Source organism: Castor canadensis, chromosome 4, assembly GCF_047511655.1.
Source record: "Castor canadensis chromosome 4, mCasCan1.hap1v2, whole genome shotgun sequence".
NCBI classification, from domain to species: domain Eukaryota; kingdom Metazoa; phylum Chordata; class Mammalia; order Rodentia; family Castoridae; genus Castor; species Castor canadensis.
This window is the reverse complement of record NC_133389.1, coordinates 129,460,804-129,474,897: the sequence shown is the minus strand read 5'-3', so window position 1 is coordinate 129,474,897 and position 14,094 is coordinate 129,460,804. Positions and strand designations below refer to the sequence as shown.

Here is a 14,094-nt window from a genome sequence, read left to right as displayed (position 1 = left end):
TAGCCCTAAAGCCTGCCCCTCATCCCTGCTTGCTGGTCAGTTCTTTTCTAGGTAGACACCCTCACTGCTTCTGTGAAAAAAAAAGCTGCTGCTGAGGGATTGGATGTAGAAGGAAAATAACACTCCAACTTAGAAAACAGCACCCGCATAGTAGAAGAATGGCTGTCTGATTTAATGAGCCAGGTGGCAGGCAGTGGGGATGGAATAATAGGCCTTTCTCACTTCAGACAGGTGGGCTTTTCCTAGGTTTGCTGGCTAGCACAGGTGGGCCACTAATTGCCTTTAAAAATCCAATCAGTGGTAAGGTGACTGTCAATTTTAATTTTTGGTGGCAATATGTATGTTTGCTCGTGTGTGTGTGTGTGTGTGTGTCTGTGTGTCTGTGTGTCTGTGTGTGTTGGAAAAGACTATATCAGAGCTGTTAGGCAGATGCTATTTTAAAGTGGAATTCCTTGGGGAGTTTTCATGTTAAAAATTAATTAGCAGGTTGCTTTCAGCTACCAACTTATGTGGCACATGTGAGTGAAAAGCCAGAAGAAGATGCCCCATGGAACAAAGAAAGGAGGCAATAGGAATTGCTCTTTGCCACCTGCCTAATTCCCTCTCCTCTTCCTCTGTCCCTTGGCACTGCAGGACTTCTCTTTCTTGTCACTCCTTGCTTCTTCTTTTTCCCAGGCCTGGATTTCTGGATTTAAGCTTTATCTTATATTCACTCTCATGTCCATTCTACGTAGGTATCATGTTCTTTTTTTTTTTTTTTCTGCTGCTTACTGGCAGCTCCAGTTTTACTCATCAGTTCTCTCTAGACCATGATGATCAGGCCGTGGATCCCTGCAGAAAAGATCCTTCCTGGAGTCGTGTGTTTCTCTGTCCTCCCACCTTTTATTCCTGCTTAGAAGGCAGTCACAGGTAACAGAGGAATGGCTGCACACTTCCCAGCAGCTCACAGAACCTGCCACTCAGGTCCTTTGTGTTCACGGGCACAAGAATTAGAACTGAACATCCTGCCTGTCTCACAGGACTGATTTGTCTCTGTGATTCCAGCCTGGTGGCTCAGCCTAACCTCCCACTCTGCATGAGGCTGAGAGAGGAAACCAAGGAACAGTTTCTGCTTGTGGCCTGTAAAGTCAAGATGGGTAACCCAGCAACATGGATGTCAAATGTTTTTGTCTTATTGATTAAATTCACAAATTACTGTTGCCAAGAAAATGGAGCAAATATGTAAAAAGACTTTTAAAACAAAAAAAATTCAAATCCTGTAAGTGAAGGCACAGGCCACCATTAAAATTCTCTTCATGATCTTGATGGTAAGGAACTAAGTTAGTGTTATATATTTCACAGATGTTAAGGGTTTAATGTACTGGGGCCTGTAGATAAATCCCATATTTAATCTCTCTTCTTTTACATTTCCGTATTTTTTTACAGCTGTTGCCAGCATGAATATCATCCTCTATAAAGTGAAGCAATTTCAAGAAATATCATAAAGGTGGTATACTTCACCATACTTTACCTTTTTATTGGATTGTTTTGTTCTACCAGGTAAAAATGCACTTGAACCTTTTCTGTTTTCATTGGAGTGATGAGTGCAAGCATATCAAAATATCAAATAATTTTTCCAAATTATCTTTTGCTTTTCATTATCTTAAAATAGGAGACAGAGTATTAAATTCTATGTATTTTAACCATGTTATTTCTTGAATAATACTTTTTCTTTTTTTAAAAAAGTGCCATTAATAGAAACATTGTAAACTATGCTTACATAGCAGCAAATATACAAACCTTCATAAATACTAAAGCAAATTGTCTAAATAACATCAAAAAGCTAGATTATGTCCTTCATTTTTATGTGTCCTGGTACCTTGCACATAGACATGTTAATTATTTTGTGGCTGTATGAATGAATCTGATACTTGATACTAGATTGCATGAGTCTAAAAGATAAGAGTGGTCATATTTATGGCTTACAGGTAGAAGAGTGAGTTTAACTAAAAGGAGTCAAGAAATCAAGTTATGTAATTTATTCTCTAATGTAGTTAGCTTTCCATGAAAGTGATAGTCTTACTTCAGAATGAACAGGTGCCACGTATGTGCTTGTACCCCTTGACCTTTGAGCCCAGGCTGAAGAAAGCTCTCTAGGGGAGATACCCTGGGAGATCTTTGGGATGCATGGTGCTTTCTCACTCTATGATTCCCTTTTGCTTGTGGGTATCACCAATTATTCTGATATAGTTGATTGACTGTTTTAAAACTACGTCTTGTTCTAATCAAAACAATGGGATGGCTAGTAGACATTTTAGATGTTGATTCATCTGCTCTGGTGGTATAGAAATACCCTTCTAAAGTTAACACCATAACACCTGGACCAAGATCCTAGGCAGTCAAGGTGCTATGATCATCTGAATATAAAGCAGTTGTTGGAAATTCTGAGGAGCTGGAATACACCATTTTCCTTTTCTCAGGAAGGAAAATGCTCTCTCTTAATCTATAGAAGGTTTCCATTTCCACCATTTCACAGCTTGAAATGGAAAGATAACTGAAGAATGCATTTTGAGGGTCTAGAACTTAACAGGATAAGCAGCAAATTACAATGGATGTACTTTTGACAATGGAGACAGACACTTTTGCTTAAGCAAATGCAGTTTTAGAAGTCTTCACCTGCACTCTTCTATGGTAGATGGGCTGGGGGTCAATAAACCCCTTTAATAGGTCCTGTCTCTCTAGCATCATTAGGGGCAAACATTAGGCAACATGCTGTCCAACTCCAAGCTCCTCACCAAGTACTGCTCCTCTATGAAGCAAGGAAAGGAGATGTACAGCAAACTTACTCTTGTTTCACAAAGTTAACTTCTGATGGGAAGGGGAAAGAGAGGACATGAAAGTAGAGGTTGCTTTTGCTAAGCTTCTGTCGGAGCCCTTTCCTTAAATGATGCAAATGCAAACAGGAGCAATTTTCAACCTTTGGACTAAAGTTCTATCGACAAACATCCATTGCCAGCCTCATGCTTTCCTCCTCTGTAGAAAAAGCCAAGAATGCTTTAGGGTTGGCAGGGGCAGGAAATCTAAGCTATACCTTGCCCCTTTTATGCCTGAGACCACAGCAAAATCTAATAGGTCCAAGGTTGCCAGTCAGGGAATGTCATGCCTCAGAGGAGAACCCAGTGCTTGAAGTTTGGAGTTCATGGTAAGGAGTGTCTTTTCAGATGTCTTTTGACTGTTTTAACGTCTAACAATAGGACATTGTAATTATTAAGTTTTGAAGCATGGGCTTGGCCTGAGGATCCCTGGCCTGGTGAGTGATAATGGTGAGAACCTGGGGAGGTGGGGGGACATATTGGTTCTGAGCATGCCTATGCAGTATTCTACTTTTAGAGAACTTTCCATTCATGTTTGCTGAGTGTTTTTTTTTTAAAGCTGAATTAATGCTTTGTTTCTTTAAAAGACTTAATTTTTTTCCAGAGCAGTTTTAGATTTACAGCATTGAGCAGAAGGACAGGGATTTACCTATATCCCATTTCCCCACACATGCATAACCCCCACCCATTATCAACACCCGTCACTAGAGTGGTCTGTTTCTATCAGTGAACTGCTTCAACATCATACTCAGTGTCTACAATTTACATAAGGGTTTGCTCTTAATGTTGAACATTCTATGGGATTAGATAAATGTATGATGTCATGTATTTGCTATTATAGTATTTTCACTGCCCTAATAATTCATTCATCGAAAACTTACTCACTGGGAACCAAAAAGATAATTGCTAATTTGGAAGACAGTTAGGTTTTTAGGTGGCTTCTTAGAAAACTAAACACACTCTTGCTACCCAATACGGTAATCATATTGTATTGTACTTTCAACTCAAAGGAGTTGAAAACTTATGTCCATACAAAAACCTGTGCATGGATGTTTGCTGAGACTTTAATGTAAATGACTTTATGGGATATGGATATCTTCTGCCCTGGCTCTTAGTTCCCTATTCTCTGTCCTCTACTCACTGACAGCTTAGAACCTCAGTCCCATAAAAAAAAAAATGCAGGCACTGATTTCAGCTATTTACTTGCCCCTACCAGGTTCCAGGCAGCGACACAAAGTTGATTGTCTTAAGGGTGTCACGTAGAGGAACAAAAGCAGGAGTGCCATTTTGTTAATGTCAGATATAAATATCTTTATGAACCTTATATGTCTGGATTCATTAGCCATTTAATGAATTTGATGCACAGATGTTCAGGAAATTAGTAGCAACTGACTTCATTGGAAAATTATAGTGAGCTTGGTACCATCCAAGATATCAAAAACATGCTGTTCCTACACTCTGCCAAGAAACTAGGTATAGTAATGGTCTCTGTGTTATATATAAGCTCACTATTAACACACAATAAATGTTAATTGTATAATAATAAAAAATATTAAGCATGACTTTCCCCAGTGGAGATTAACTTGTGGATGTAAAGGGATGTCCTCTGTGTTCAGAATATATCTTTCCTTTGGATTTACTGATTCACCTGATGGAAAGTAAGAGTTGAGAAAGACAAAATTGCCGCCTTGTGGTAAGATAATTAATTTTGAGGCACATGAACTGAATTTGGCTTGAAGAATTTTTCATGAGAACAACTATCAAATGTTTCAGTTCACTCATCTTAGGGGACAGAGGAAGTGTAAGTGATATAAGTGGTTGAGGAGAAAAGACAGAATCAAGCTAGACAGAGCAATGAAGCTGAGACGGTAGGGATGTCCACACTTAGCCTAGCACCATTTGCCAGGATATTAGTCCTGTTTGTTGCTAACTTTGTCACATTATATATATTTGAAACAAATGATATGAAGGAGAAGAAAAGATCAAATAATTTTATGATACTTGGAAATGTTCTTCCTTGGCAGGAGTATGTTGTTAAATGTTTAAAAACTTATGTTCATACTTTCTCTCTCAAAAAGAAAGGGGAAGGAAGGAAGGAAGGAAGAAAGGAAGGAAGGAAGCAAGCAAGGAGAGAAGGGAAAACAAAGCTCCAGTTTGTAGCATTTGCCAATTCCCATGGTGTAAATGTTCCAAACATGGCCAATTTCAAGCTGCTAACATATAAACTTCCTGAAAATTTAACAGTTATCTCTTGCAAGCTGATACAAGCTGCCTCAGAAAACTGGCTTTCAGTGGATAGCAATTATGGCGATAGACATGGGCAATGATTTAAAAAGCTCTGAAAGGTAATATCAGATCCTCAGTTACCTGAGAGACAAAAAAGATAAAGTATTATCATAAGGTTGAGAGGAGGATAAAACGGGCAATAATTATAAGGTGCTCAACAAGTTTCTTGGCATATGAGTGCTCAAAATAGTAATTGCTATTAATATTATTATATCCTGAGATTAAATGTGTTGGTTCCTAAATCTATGCAGGAATATTATAACTATCAGAGAATGTAAAATATTATAGGTATTAACTGTCTCTGTCTTATGTGAAATTCATACCTTAATATTGACCAGATATTCATTATCGTAGGCTTATACGGATAGGTTAGAAAGTGTCTTGGAAAGAAAAGACCTGGGCTTGACTCCTGGGAAGAAAGGAACAGTCTGCATCATATTATTTTGAAGATGATGTCTTTGGTGAACAGAATGCTGTGGTTTCCCTCTTTCTTGGTAAGGTATTCACAGCTTTTATCTTTATTTTATTTTTTTAAATTCATTTATTCACATGTGCATACATTATTTAGCTTTTATCTTTAAAAGCAGTCTTTTAAAATAAGGTGGCCAGAAATAATAATGACAGGTGAAAACTGTCTGAATGTCCTGCTTTACACAGGCTGAAAGGACTCAAGATTCCATGGTTAGCACAGAGAAGAGCTAAGCATCTGGGGGGACCACTACGCACATCCTTCCCATACAGCACATCCCTCCTCATCCGACAGAGAACAGCTTGACAAAGGCGAGTTCAAGGTAAACAGGCCTTCTTTCCCAAGGGAGCGATAGAAATCTGGTTCTATTTCCCTATGTCTCCCTCTCTTAGCCACTTAAAATGATAATCAACTTACCTTCCACACATTCTCTGAATCTCTGCGTTGTGTTGAAATCATTTGAACTACAATTGATGAAGAACACATGTGTAACTTCCTATTTCACATGTAACTTTGTGAAATAGGAAGTCTAGGTAAGGCGATGAAAATTTAAGTGTCTTAATTAAACATACCTTAATCTTGCTATATACCATTAAGCATCCCAAATAATTCCTTGGCTTTTCACTCCCTGCCATTATCTGGAAAAGCCTATTTGCTGTCACCAAATTCTAACATAAACTGCTGAGGGCACTATATTTCCCATTGCTGTTTTCTATTGTATCACTAATTCTAATTTGATTCAGATTCAGGGAGCTCTTTCTCTTCATAGCATGAAAGCATTTTGGCAGCCATTAGCTCTGTGGGCAGGGATCACGAACACTTGCACACACAAAGAAACTATCTTCCTTATATCTTCACATGGCTGACGGAAGTAAGACAACTCCACAAACCATGCATTTTAAAGAACATTTGCAGGGTGAATATATTACAAATATGGCTAGGAAGTGAGCTGCAGTATATCTTCAAAAGTGACTGATTTAAACCCAAACTTAATGTATTTTGGAGGCCAGCAATAATTTGACTTGCTGAGTGGATGGAATTTATGGGTATAATGCAGTGCAAATAAAAACATCCTCTTTCAGTAATAAAGGTGTATGCTATGTCCATGCTGGGAAATACAGCTTTCCTTACCTCTGACTTCTGGAGAGAGCCTGTGGGAATAGCTAAGCCAGACCCAGTGCCTTTCTTTGTGGCCTTATGGAAATATCAAGTTTTATTCTTGTATTAAAGGGATTTTTTTAGTGCCATCCCTGGATCTGTGCTTTTGTGTTTGAGAACCAAATAAATATGAGAAACTCAGCAATGTACCCTGAGCCATAAGTCATTTTCCTAATAAGGTAATCCAGATCTGAGTGAAGGAAAAGCAGAGAACAGGATGAGGGGTTGGGATATAGAACATTCCCATCTACCCCTCACAGATAAGGACCAATGGGAAGACTAAGGTTTCCATCTATACGTACACACTGTACTATGCATGCATACCATATAATATGTGCACACTGCACCATGCATACTCTAATGTACTCTGCACACACACTATACTATGCTTATGTAAAAAACTATGTGTACTACAATGTACTAGAAGTCACTGTCAAGTGACTTCTGAATTTAGGGATTACTGTGAGAGGAAGAAACCACTCACATTACATGTATGATCAAAGGTTTATGATGTGCTGAATTTGAGGGTGGAATACAGGAAGCAATGAATTTCCATGGACTTATTGTCATGAAATGAAATGAAGCTGCATGCTGCCTCCTCTGCATCCTTGGCATTTGAGAGAAGCCTATAAGATCTTGTTCTTACCCCCTTCCCATCAATTCCCCTACCACATACATACAGGGAAAGAGCACCTCAATCTTCACCTACCTGGTCCAGCTCTTCCTGTTCTCCACTGAGTCAGGTCTGAGAAGCTGGAGCATAGATAGGCACTGAACTAGGCTATCTCTGCTACCTGAGCCTCTGTTTTTCCACTAACAAAGGATGATGCTACAGGATGGGGCTCTGCCTTCCTGTCTGTCTGAATAATGATGCAATGGGATGCCATTGTTAGAGGCCAGGGACAGCCTTAGTACACAAAAATGTACAGTTTACATGTCTGCAACTAAGGCAGAAAAAATGAAATGGTGTACTCTTGAGGACTTTGTATTTCCTGAGATACTTTCAGCAAGGCATATTTCTGGCCCCAATCCAATGACTTCATCTCCCTGAGAAAAATCATAAAGATATTTCGAGTCAATATTTGTTTCAGAAGTCTGGAACAAATAAATGTTGGGATATATATGTATCCTCCTCCTCTTACATCACAGGTTAAGATCAGTTATGGCAACCTCCCTAACAGGGACAACTATGGAATGGGAAGAGAGGTCGGAAACAGATGTAGGACACATGTGAAATTATGATCTATTGAAGAGCCACAAAATATTCAATGCTCTTTGGGAACTTCACAATTACTTTAGATTTCTATTGAAATGTCTTTGCTTAAGGAACTTTACTGTCAAATGTGTAATATTCCTTTATTAATTAGTAAGTCAGCCAAAATTTATAGTATTTCCTGTTCCATTCACTGTAGAATTTTGTGCCACATCTCAGTGAACAGTTTTCCTAAAGCAAGCTACAGCTGTTACAATGTACAGAGGTTCTGGAGAGCTGGGAAAATGGATCCAACTTGGCTCTGCCAGTGGTGATACTTGTGACTTTTTCCCAACTGTCTGGCTAGGGAAGTCTGTGATCTAAGGTGTATACTGTCATCCCTTTGGGTCTATGACCCATGCTTATAACCTAAACTGTTCTGAGGTCTAGAGGACCAAACAGGGAAGTGGGAGTCCATACTGCTACAAAGTCAAAGAAATCTGATGTGGTGATACAGTTGAAATCTCCTGCCCTAGGTCACGATTATTTCCTACTTTTTTCCTTCCTTCACTTCCCAAAACCTTCGGTAATCTAAACCAGGCGATTCTTCCTCTTTACAGATCTTTCAAGCCTTGTCTAGAATGAGATTTGATTTTGGGGGACTCTCAATATGGCCAAGAATTGAATAATATGTAGACCAGCAGAGCTGCAAGACCTGGAGAGGATGCAGTAACTACCCATCTTGTCATGGGGCCATCCCACTTTTCATATTGAACTAAATCTTGGCATATTAGCATGATTTCTCCTAAGGTCTAGAGAGAGATATGCCCCACTTAAGATTTCTAGATGACCTTTGCTAGCTAACACTTCCCCTAGCTGACAGATAACCTCCCTCTGTGTTTTCTTCTAGTGCTAGGATTTTGTTAGGAAGCTATGGTTGGAGTGTTTCTTATAGGCTTCCTTAGAGTGTGCTTGGCAGAGGGTTGAATGAAAGTATAAGAACAAAAACTATGGCCATCAGAAGTCCTTGGTTTCCATTCTGTTCTAACTTGTACCACTAACTAATGTAACTGCTTGATATCCTTACTTGTAAAATGGGAATGAAGGTAATACCTCCTCTACTAACTTCATTGAGACAGGCTCTTGGAGGTAACTTTTGGCACTTTATCATCCCAAGATTATACCCACATAGTAAATAATATCACAGTCAGGATTTTGTAGTTCTGTGAAGTTTTTTGTCTTCTCTGTAAAGTAATAAAAGGTCTCATTTATTGAGTCCCCACAAGTGCCAAGTGCCCCTGTCTGTCATTCGTTACTAATCATCACAAAAGATCTTCAGGATGGGGATTATTAACCTGAGTGTACAAGCTCAGAGGGCCAAGTACAAAGTCAGTTTTTACCCAGGATGGGGTGAGGCAGGAGCCGTCAGAAACATGGGATGCTAAGACCTGTGGTACGCTAAGACAGCACCTGGAATGGAGTCACTGAAGCTGTCCCTCTCTGTATCTGTTTGTTTAAAGAAGTTCTGCTGTAATTCTAATTCTGCTCTATTCTAAGAGACTCAAAAACTCAAAATACTGCCATGTCTGAGATTCAGGCAGACTATGAAAAAATGTATCAAGAAGATGTCCTTTCAAATTAAGTAACTGTCTACATTTTCAAAGCATGTTCACATAGGATGCTCCGCTGAATCTTCACAAGCCGCTGGATGGGAGGGTGGGCTTTAATAATGCTCTTGATGAATGAGGAGACTCTGAAAGGCTGCAATTTGTCAGAGGTCAGGTGACCAGTGAGAAGCAGAGGAAGGACTTGTTCAGAATTCCTTCGCTGTGTCACACTGCTTCATTCACTGAAAAAAAGGGGCAGGGGAAGGAAGGAGAGGTTAGGAGCATAAAAGAATGAGGATAATTACACAGGTGTCATGTCCTGATTGGAAAATCAGTTATTCAATAGCATGAGTTTATTGCTTATTTTTACAGGTTATATATTGAGAGCAACAAATCTAAAATGTTAAAAACCACCAAACTAGAAGTACTTTAGAGAGACAAATCTGAGGAGTGGGAGAAGCTGAATCAGGCTAGCCCACCTTGCAACACAGGATTGAATGGTAAGAGTTAGCAGGCAGTGGAAGAAGTAGTTTCAACCATCCCATACTATTTCAAAAATCAGTATTTTTGTAAGGCTCCCTTTATTATCCTGAAATGAAATTTTAATATAGACACATACTGGGTGTGGTAACTCACACCTGTAATTCCCAGTTACTTGGGAGTCAGAGATTGGGAGGATCATGGTTCAAGGACAACCAGGGCAAAAATGTAGTGAGACCCCATCTCAACTGATAAGCTGGGCATGATGGTGCACATCTGTGGTTCCAGCTACACAGGAAGCATAGGTAGAAGGGTCACAGTCTGAAGCACCAGGCAAAAATGTGAGAACCTACCTGAAAAATAACTAAAGCAAAAAAGTGCTGGGGGTATGGCTTAAGTGATAGAGTACCTGCTTAGCAAGTGCAAGACCCTGCATTCAAACCCTAGTATCACCAAAAAAGAGCTTTAATTTGAGCATAAGAGGACATAAAATGAAAATATTTATAAATAAATAACTTATAATAATTTCAATATGGAAAGACTTGAGCACAACCACAGCAGCTGTAATGAAGTCATCAGGTGCTTAGACATGTATGCAGAGTGTTCACAAATCAGGACCTAGGAATTCATACCAGCTAAGTGTGGTGTAGAGTGACTCAATGACCACAGGTGACCCTGCCACATTCAAAATGATGAACATCCAAAAGCAAAATGATGTGTCTCTTAGTCAAGTTCCAAACAAAACAAAGTTCATTCCTCCTTTCATTCTCAGAGTAGATGCATTTCTAGAAAATTCAGTGTTTATAAGAATAAATATTCATGTAAAATGGAGGTAGCTCTAGGCAAAGTTGATTTCAAGTAGGTTTTTTTTTTTTTAACTCACAGGAATGTCCAGTGGGATATTGAAAAGTTCAGTATGTGGGATGATTCTTGGTCGAGTAGGGCTGCCTTATGAGTTACAGGGTATCTGGCACCCTGGGTGCCTGTCAACTACATGTCAATACTGCTGTTCTTACCAGTCATGGTGACAATCCAAAACACTGTCCTTTCAAATTTCTAAAATGCTCCTGCTTACTTTCCTGTTGAGAGCCATTCTCACAGGCTCAGGTATGCTTTGAAACCAGGTGCTCAGGTCCTTCTGTTGCCCAATTGGCAGGAGCACCATAAGCTGAACTTATAAGACGTTTTACACAAAATTCAAAACCTTCTGACTCAGAGCCTTTGAAACCATCACTAGATGGAGTTCACATGCTATAGTGGAGAAAGCACTGTGTAGGAATCTTATGATCTAGCTCTTAACCTCTGTTACTGACTACATTTCACACAGAGCGGTTGCATACTTGGAAGGCCCAAATGAGACTTAATTATGATGGAGCATGTCACATCATTGACTTCTCTTCTCTCTGTTGGCTCACCTAATAGCATGAACAAATTTTTTCCTTGAAAATTAGCACAGAGAGTGTCAGTGATTGAGTTCCATCTGTATGTAGGCATGTCCAGATAGTTGAAATAATCCAGTGATTCTAAATGAAAAGGTGAGCAGAGCCCCTGAGTGATGGGCTAAAGAAATTGAACATGAACATGTGGACTTGGTACCAGGTCCATAGGATGAAGACAGCCAGAAATTCCAGAAGGAGAGTAACACCTGTTAACTGAACCCTGGAAATGGGCATATACCCTGAGAATAAAAAGGCAAAGGAAAAGAACTATTTCACTAAATTCTGAAATATTTTTTGGTTTACACAACCCAGGTACAGCTTAGAAGGGAAAAACACTGCCCTTCTGGCACTGTTTTTTAATAGTACAGGTGAGAAGCCTGAATTGATCTTTAAGTTCCCTTGTGGGTTCTGATATTCTGTGAGCTCTAAGAATATTAGTGTTAAAAACAGTATGAAAACTCTGTCTTGGGTGTGGGGATTAATGTCAGGATTAGAGGAAGTAGAAGAGTGGCTGAGTAACACAACAGTACCAGCTAGGGAGTTATCACTAAACCTGTCTCAGGTGTCTAATTTCTTTAACTCCTGCTTCAAATTGCATTTATTTCTTATGCTTAATAGACAAATGTAATTAACAAGTATTTAGTAGATATTTATATTGATGTTTATAAAGAGATTTTGAAGCAGATAAAAAGATTAAAGTAATTTTATTAGATGTCTTAGTTATTCTTGCCTACTGAGGTGCTTTAATTTGTTACACTTGGTAGCATCCTTTAGGCGGTACCACTAGTACTGCAGGCCTAGTGCTGAGGAGACACCAACTAATTTCCAGGGTCCACATCTTACAAATTCAACAGAACTCAAGTTCTGGAACCTCATTGCCCGCATTTGACCATGGACCCTTTCTAGGAAAGCCAGTGCCTGGGATGGTCCTCAGCACGATGGCTGCTTATGGCATCCTTTCATGTGTCTCTGTTTCCATCATAAAAGGAATTCCCCTATTCTGATCTCTAACAGCTGCTATGGCTGCAAGAACGACTTTAGGAAGAAAGGTTGGGCAAGGAGATCAAATTCCAAGGATGAGGAGTATCTATATTCTGTCCAGAAATATAAATGAAGCCCACTTCTAGGTAGATTTCTTCATGGTTCCCAATTTTGGCTGCATTTTGGAAGTAATTAAAGTGCTTTTAAAAAACTACCAATGCCTGGGTCCCACCTCTGGAGAAGCTTGACTAATAAGTCTTGGGTGGGATCAGGGTTCAAGGAGTTTGAGAAGCTCCCCAGTGAATTCTCACTTGCAGCTAAGGCTGAAAAGCACTGCTGGATCATTCCAAGAGCAACTGCTGTATCAGTAGCTTACTATTTCTGCCTCCCCAGCCCCAGTCACCATGAGCCACACACATCATTTTCTTGCTTTTAGTCTGGAGTGTTCTACACAGTGCCAAATGCTTCTTCACACGCTTGAATGCATGGAGATCCAAAGTGTCCTAATACATATTTTCTGAAAAAACAAGGTATAAAGGCAAAATACAAAAATCACAGGAAAATACCTGAACCAATGACCATATAGGGCCTTATTATGGTGAACCCTTAAATGAACCCCCCTATGAGTAGTACATTCTGTTTCTACAAGGATGGTTCAAGACATTTAACTTTTCTTTCTCTTCTCTATAGAGCAGTGGATTCCAGACTTGCAAACAAACAACACACGATTCTAAAAGATGAAAAATGATTGGCATGAAACATGGGACTTTATGCTAATGAGGGTGAGTTAGGAACTCAGAAATAGTTTAGAGTGAGTACTTTCAACTCACCTTAAAAGGGGGTTGCCTCTCTTCTGAAAAGAGAAGCTCCCCAGTGAATTCTCACTTGCAGCTAAGGCTGAGAAGCACTGCTGGATCATTCCAAGAGCAACTGCTCTTAGGACACTTAATAGTCCTAAACCAAAGACTAAAATGAAGCCCAGGACCAGTTTATTATTAAATTAGTTTATTACTTAAATGACTAAAAGAAAACACTTATGTGGTACCATTTTTTTCTTGAAAGGTTAGATAACATCTGTTGTTCTCAGAAGAATCTCTGTCTTGGTCAATACCATAAGAAAGTAGAAAAAGGGTAGGCACTGAATGTCTATATGTAATAAACACGCTACATGTAACCTTTCATCTCTCTGACTTCATGTTGGAATGGAAGCTGAAAACTATAAAATGGACTCAAAGACTTACAGGTTCTATGACTGAATTTTGTTTTCTGAAGACCTTCTAGAACTACCCTTATTCCCCCTGCCACACTCATGAATGGACTGAGAAACATTTAAAACTCACTGACATCCATGCTACATTTTTGCAAATGGGGAATAGTCTTGCTACATCAATTTTGAACAGAAGTATTGCATAAAAACACCAAACCTGACAAAATCCCACCATAAATGTCCATTACTTCAACAGATGACTGTAGGATGGTGAAGATTGTATCAGAGGTCACAGAACAACAACCACTAAAGCCCACCTGGTTCTCCTGAAACCAAAATTGGAAGAAAGGCCACTCCAAATCTTATCAAATTTAAATATTATTGCAAACATCTTATAGCCTTAGAATTGCAAGTCCATTGGTG

General features: G+C 39.3%; 1 long non-coding RNA gene across 2 annotated transcripts in view; it reads left to right on the top strand.

Annotated features, from left to right (window-relative positions):
• Window positions 1-529: 529 nt before the first annotated feature.
• LOC141422595 (uncharacterized) overlaps window positions 530-14,094 on the top strand; it is a 33,805-nt gene continuing 20,240 nt past the window's right edge. Inside the window, exons 1-4 of one of the 2 annotated variants that reach the window (XR_012447274.1) lie at window positions 530-1,307; window positions 1,426-1,539; window positions 5,493-5,632; window positions 5,796-5,929. This is a non-coding gene — a long non-coding RNA (uncharacterized lncRNA). Of the gene's footprint in view, window positions 1,540-5,492; window positions 5,633-5,795; window positions 5,930-14,094 lie in introns of both variants that reach the window. The other variant, XR_012447273.1, reaches the window with a different exon arrangement.